This window comes from Octodon degus, unplaced genomic scaffold (assembly GCF_000260255.1).
Source record: "Octodon degus isolate 3935 unplaced genomic scaffold, OctDeg1.0 scaffold00089, whole genome shotgun sequence".
In the NCBI taxonomy this organism is placed as follows: Eukaryota; Metazoa; Chordata; class Mammalia; order Rodentia; family Octodontidae; genus Octodon; species Octodon degus.
The window spans coordinates 3525147-3532237 of NW_004524665.1; the positions used below are offsets into that span (position 1 = coordinate 3525147).

General features: G+C 40.2%; 1 protein-coding gene across 1 annotated transcript in view; it reads left to right on the forward strand.

The window, feature by feature from the left end:
- Positions 1–7091, forward strand: part of Gigyf2 (GRB10 interacting GYF protein 2) — a 173696-nt gene that overhangs the window by 5689 nt on the left and 160916 nt on the right. The window contains exon 2 of the mRNA XM_023722065.1: positions 2848–2913. The gene's annotated coding sequence lies outside the window, so the exon portion shown is untranslated. The remainder of the gene's footprint in view (positions 1–2847; positions 2914–7091) is intronic.

Consider the following 7091-nt stretch of genomic DNA (forward strand, 5'->3'; position numbering starts at 1 on the left):
AGCACTTATTCTACTCAGCTATCTCCCCAGCCATAGGAATTACATTTTTAAAAATGTAAGGAACATTTCATGATTAAGCTTACCTTATCCTGATCTTTTCTTTTGTGGTACTGGAGAACCCCTAATGGAACCCCTAATTATGTAGGAATATAAACAATATTGTTGTTTTTCTCATAGCTTTGTGCGAGGTTGGGAAAGGAAGGGATTGATTTGGAAAACAGAATGTTTGTCTTTTTTGAGACAGGGTCCGCTGTACAGCTCAGGCTGGCCTTGAGCTCACTTTGTAGCCCAGGTTGGCCTGGAACTGTCAGTGATCCTCATGCCTCAAGTCTCCCGAGTGCTAGGGTTATGGGCATGTGCCACCATGCCTGGCGAAGCAGAATATTTCTTTCTTTCTTTTTTTTTTTTTTTTTGCGGAACTGGGTATTGAACTCAGGCCTTGTGCTTGCCAGGTAAGCACTTATTCTACTGAGCTATTTCCCTAGCTCCAGAATATTTCTTTAAATGCCCAAACTACTACTTATTTTTCCCATCTGGGGATTGAGCCTTCATACTGTGCTATATTGCCAGCCCTTTTTATGTTTCATTTTTATTTTAAGATAGTGTTTCAGGGCTGGCCAGATAGCCCAGTGAATTAAAATGCCTGGCCTGCTCAGACAGATGCAGGGACTGGGGTTTGATTTGCAGTGTGCTGTGCCGGCCCTGCCCCTGGGGCATGCTGAGACTGAGACAGCAGTTGAGACTGGGCCTGGTGGCTCGCACCTGTAATTCCAGCACTTGGAAGGCTGAAAACAGGAGGATCACTACGAGTCTGATCTGTGTAGTGAGACGCTCTAGGCCCTGTACTAAATATATTTAAGAAAATAATAAGATAAGGTCTCACTAAATCACTTAAGTTGTATACTGTGGGCTTGAACTTGTCATTTTCTCCTGTCCAGTGATGGTGAACCTATGGCAGCAGGTCATTTATATAATTGGAAGCTCTGAAAGGTTTGCTGTCTGTCCTCCTGCCTCTGCCTCCCATATTGCTGGGGTGATTGGTGTGCCGCTATAGCCAGTTTGATGTTAATTAGAAAAGAATATTTTTAGAGTATTGAAGGGCTTCATTAACTTGAACTTAGTCATACTTACAATGAGAAATATCCTAGAACTTGTTCTCTTTAGTTGGCCCCATACAGTTTGTCTTAGCTCACTCCCCTTTTTTTGGCGGAACTGGGGACCGAACTCAGGCACTTGCACTTGCCAGGAAAGTGCTTATTCTACTGAGCTATCTCCCCGGCCCCTCACTCCCCTTTTTGCCTTATAAAAAAGTGGAGTGCAAGAGCTATTATTGGTTGAATTTTTGAACACCATGACAGCTACTTTCTTTTATGTTTTTTGTTTTCCGAGACTGTCTCACTATGTAGTTTAGGCTCATCTCAAACTTACTTAATGTAGCCCAGGATGGCCTTGAATTTGAGATCCTCGTACTGCAGCCTCAAATGCTAGGGTTACAGCAAATCCTAGCAGCATGATTTTTTTTTCAAAATTCAAGAAGTGGATGTGGCATCCTCAAATTAATTTCTTGCTGTTAATAAAGTTGTCAACTTTGTTTTGATTACTTTTTTTTTCAGAACTGGGGATTGAACTCAGGTCCTTGGGCTTGCCAGGCAAGTGCTTATTCAACTGAACCATCTCCCCGGCCCCTTGATTACTTTTTGATACCATTGAAAGGATCATTTGATTTTAGCAGAGAATTGTTGAAGATATGATACATCAATCCATTCCTTGTCATTTGAAAATCTCCATCTTGTGTCTTTTTAAGGTTCTCTCAGCACAGCATAAAAAGTGGTTATTTTACAGCTGAAAGGATACCTAGAGGTTTGATCCTTGTACATTTTGACAGTGGTCAGATTTTCAGGAGTTCAGTGATTATTTGCATGGGGTACACATTGCTATGATGCCACTGTCATTTTTCTGTTAGCTATCAAAGCATATCTTTAAAAGATAATACCAAAGCCCTCTTTGAACCCTCTGGAATGCTGGATTGAACTCGGAGTCTTGGACATGCCAGGCAAGCCACCTGCCACTAAACTACATCTCAGCCCTTTTAAATGTTTGAGACAAAGTCTTAGTAAATTGGCAAGTCTGGCCTCACTTCAGTCTTGTTTCATTCTCCATAGTAGCTGAGATTACAGCTCTGTGCCACCTTGCTAGCTATACTGTGGTTTTGTTTGTTTTTTGAGACATGGTCTCATAATAGTTCAGACTGGCCTTGAACTCACTGTGTAGTCTAGGCTGGCCTCCAGCTTAATAAAACCTCCTGTCTCAACCTCTGAAGTGCTGGGATCACAGGGCATATCCCTGGCTCTAATGTGATTTTGAATGAAAAGTTAATTGTCCAGAAACCCTGTGGTACTGTTCGTTTGTCAGAATCATTTAGAACTTTTGTTAAAAATATGTATTTTTTTTTTAGTCTCAATGTAGTACTACCTAGAAACTATAATAGGAGGGAATCTAGTTCATGAGCATACCAACCAGCTAGGGTGGCATAACTGTATTTTCAATCTATCCTCTAGGAGGCTGAGGCAGGAGGATTGATATTTGGGAGCCAAACCTGGGTAGTTTAGCAATTTAAAAGACCATGTCTCAAAACAAAGCAAAGCAGAACAAAAACTGGGGATGTCTGTCTGTGAAGGTCCTAAAGTTTAGATTGTAGAACTGTCAAAAACTCCCACAAGTTAGCACATTTAGTATTCTAACTAGGTTTAGAAGCCCTTTCCTTTAAAATATATTCCTGATGAAAAATTGTTTTTTGGTTTAAAGAGATTGCTGGATGATTTACATTAATATTTTTATTATTTACAGTGTCAAAAGGACCTAAACAGATTGTGCTCAAACCTCCTGCTGTGAAGCAGCAGAACTTTTGAACAGGTAAGTTGAAAAGAAAACATGAAATTGAGAGGTTAAGCAAGTAGGTGTTTTGTTTTGTTTATAGCAAGGCTGGGGTTGGAACCCAGGGCCTTGTGCATGCTAACCAAGTGCTTTCTCACTGAATTATATTCCCAGCCCCAAGTGATTTTTGGTTTTAGATCTTAGTTGTTTTTTGTCCTACTATTTCTCTTGGAATTATAGATAGTGAGTAGAAAATTATTTTCTGGTGTTTTGAGCAGTGCTTTAGGGACGGGTATGCTGAGGGCCCAAGGCATTGGTAAAAGAACTCAAAAGTGTTTGCTAGAACTAGAAATTGAGAAACCTTCAGGGGCCAGTGCAGTCTAGGTGGCACTTTCTTTTTCTTTAAATTTTAATTTTATTGAGAAACAAATATGAATGAGATAGTTTCAAAGCTGATAGGACAGTTTCGATAATCAATACATTGTACATTGTTATTTTCTTAGTGGTTATCCATAGTACAAGAAGCAGACAGCATATCCTGTCCAACCACTATTAGTGCACCTCTTTCTTCTCATTGAATTAAGCGAAAGTAGCTGTATTTCTATCCTATTATATATAAATACAAAATGATCTTTCCTTTGTATCCCCTTTTTTTTGTTTAGTTCTGTCAGAGGTGGATATTCTATTGGCATCTAAATACTAAAGGTGTTTGAATTCAGCAAAACAATCCAACACTGTCTAGCAGTCTCTAATATTAGTGGGTTATCCTTAGAAGTTATTGACTTGAGCCTTTTACAGCTCATCGTATTAATATGGCTTTACTTTATATACCTTGTTTTTATACTTTTCTGCTGGATAGTTAAGACCAAGATGAAGCAAGACCTATATAACAAGAAATGTAACTTTTCTATCTGATAAGGTCAGTCAAGTACCCTCAGGATTAAACCTGTAGCCCTGCACCTCACTTTGTAGATCTTTTGTCAGTGTCAGCCATGAGGATGAGTCACAGCCATTGCTTGACCAATTTGCTCTCTGTGAAAGCCTGAGAGAATGTTTTTCTCTCCATGTGACTCTCCCCAGGCACACTATACATCATTGATCACATTCCTCTGTGTCACCATAATCTCCTTGATCAGAAAATTTGGAGCACAACTGAGTTGCATGATATTACAGTACAGGTTCTCCTATGTCCCGAGTCTTTACTGACCTTAAAGGCTAGGGCCAACATGTTGGCTGACCTTGTAGCCCTTCCTTTTTCCAATTTGACCTGCTAACTTAGGTTGTTAACCCTCAAGAAGAGAAGCTTATTATTAACCTGTAATATATGCAGTTTGGTTTACCCTATCTAAATATCAAACATCTTTGGCATATCATGGAACAGGTGTTTTCCATCAAATATTGATACATTGAACTTTAAGCCCTTACAGAATATGAAGGAAAAATAATTTTAAAAAACTAGAAATAAGCATTTACATATTTTTATAAAGAAACTTAGAAATCTAACCATATACAGAATTGTAACAGGACAGACCTGCGACTTTTTTTTTCTTATTCTTGTGTCTTTTTTTTCATTTATTACCCTTTTAAAAAAAACCCTTTACTCGAGAGACAGTATGGCTTTAAATGGTATGTCATAACAAGAAATATGTATTTAGAAGACCAGGATGGCAGGCACTCTTAAGTGTGACCCCTCTATTACACATCGCCATCCTCAGTGCAGCCGCCTGGCTCCCAGGCATCAGCATATATAGTTAGGGTGAGAATCCCGCCAGCCAACTGCTAGTCTCAAAAACCTGCTGATGTCCCCTAGGATCACTACCCCACCCATCTCGTGCATACAAATGCATGGCTTTGCCCCTGTCATGTTTCCCAACTTTTCTCCTTGTAGGTGGCACTTTCTTTCCAGTTTGTCATAAGTAGTCTTTGCAAGTTTTTGTTCTGCTTTAGTTATCTATCTATCTATCTTTCTTTCTTTCTTTCTTTCTTTCTTTCTTTCTTTCTTTTTTAGTTATCTTCCTTCAGTCTGGCCTTTTCTATTTAACAAATGTGGGGAAAATGGCTGCTTCATTCTTGGAAATGTGAACTTAATTTGTAGTGCTACTAGCAGACTTACTAACACAGTGTCCAAATTTTACTTTTCTGGGAAGGACCAGTCAAATGATTGTACTTGGTTCAGTTTTCTATCATTGGTGCAGTGAGTATTGGTGTAGGATCCGAGTCTAGAAACGCAAGCATAGTGAGCTGAAAGGGTGGTGGCTATTCTAGGCAGACTCCTATAGAAGCTGCTAGATATTTTCATTTTCTAGTATTTTAGAAAAACCTGTAAATAACTCTATAGTTTTAATTTTTGTGTCCCAAAGAGTTAACTGACATACATGGCTAGGGATATAGCTCAGTGGCACAGTACCTCCCTGGCAAGTGTGATGTACCGAGTTAGAGTCCCAGTTTTTTTGGTGATTGAAGCCCAATTATTGCTCCTTCCTTCCTCCCTCCCTCCCCTCCCTCCCTGATTTTTTTCTTTCTTGTCATTTTGAGACAGTCTCCCTATGCAGCTCAAGCTGGCCTTAAGCTCACTTTGTACCTAGGCTGGTTTTGGACCCTACAACTATCTTGCCTCTGCCTCCCTAACTTGCAACAGTCCTCTTACCTCAGCTTCCTGAGTGCTGGGATTATAGGTATGTGCTACCACACCCACACCTGGCCTTTGCCACTGGGACCTGACCTGTGGGAATTTTCCAGTTCAGTTTTGTTTTGTTCTTTCATTTTGTTTGTTTGAGATAGGGTCTTGTTGCATAGTGCAGGATAGCCTTGAGCTCATGGCAATCTTGCTGTGTCACCCTTCTGCCTTAGCTTCCAAAAGTGCTGGGGTTATAGGCATTTTTGCCATGCCCAGCAACGTTTTTTTTTTTTTTTTTTTAGTCTTTTTGAGACACAATTTTGCTTTGCAGGTCAGGTTAGCCTTGAACTCACTTTGTAGCCCAGGCTAACCCATACTCAGAGCAATCCTCAGTGTCCCTTGTGCAGGGATTATGGTGGAGTGCCATCGTGCCATGTCTCCCCAATTTTTTTTTTTTTTAACATTTATTTATTTATTTATTTATTTATTGTGTGTGTGTGTGTGTGTGTGTGTGTGTGGCCAGCTCAGCCCACAGGGGGCGGGGCTGGCTGGCATGTGGTGCTGGGGGATCGAACCGCGGTCCCTGTGCTTTGCCAAGCTTGTTCCAAGTAGGTGCTTTAGACCACTGAGCCATCTCACCAGCCCCATCTCCCCAATTTTTTTTCAACCTGGAATTGAACTCAGGACCTGGTGCTTGCCAGGTAGGTACTGTGCTGCTGAGCTATATCCGATACCCACCCGCCCCAGCTATTTTTAATGGAATATTTTGATGCCTTATTTGGGAATTACTAGTAAATATATAGAAAGAAAAATCTAACGAAAGGCTGCAGATGTGATTTCCTATGACACTTTATTGTAGTTAAGGCTTTTCTTAAAATTATTTTTTATGATAGTAGAGCTCCCCCCCCATTGTACTTTTTTTTTTTTTTTTTTTAAATTTGGTACAAAGTCTTACTACAGTCCTCCTGTTTTCAGCTTCCCCAGTGCTGGAATTACAGGCATGTGCCACCACACCCAGTCTCCGTGGCCGGCTCAGTGTGCCTGAGTTGGGGCTGGTGTGGCATGTAGTGCTGAAATTGAACCCAGTCCCTGCACTTGCCTGAGCAGGTACTTAGTCTACTGACTGAGCTATCTTATTGGCCCCATTTTCTTTATTTTAGAAATTAAAGTAAGACATATGGATTTGTGATACTTAAAATGATTTCCACATGATCTGTGTAAAATTTGCACAGGCTCTAGGATCCTTCCGTGCAAGTACTGCCTTGTGGTGAGATTATCAAGTGACCCAGAAATGTTTACGGCATTGCAATTTTTGTAGGATAGTTTACTTTTGCTTATTTTGTTATCCTTTAACCAAAAATGGGGGAAAAGAGCTAACATAATACTCAGCAGCAACGGGGAATAAATAAGCAGTAGAGAAAAATGATAGTAACTGCAATAACTTTTTTCCTTTTTAACATGTTCTTTTGTTACCAAAATGTCCCTTGGAGATAGTTTCTTTTATTCCTATTTTCCTGAGGTCTTGGGAGTTTTAGTTCCCTCAGTATTGCTCCTGTGGCCATAGAGATGGCAGAAATTGATGGAAGTGCTGTCTTGGTTT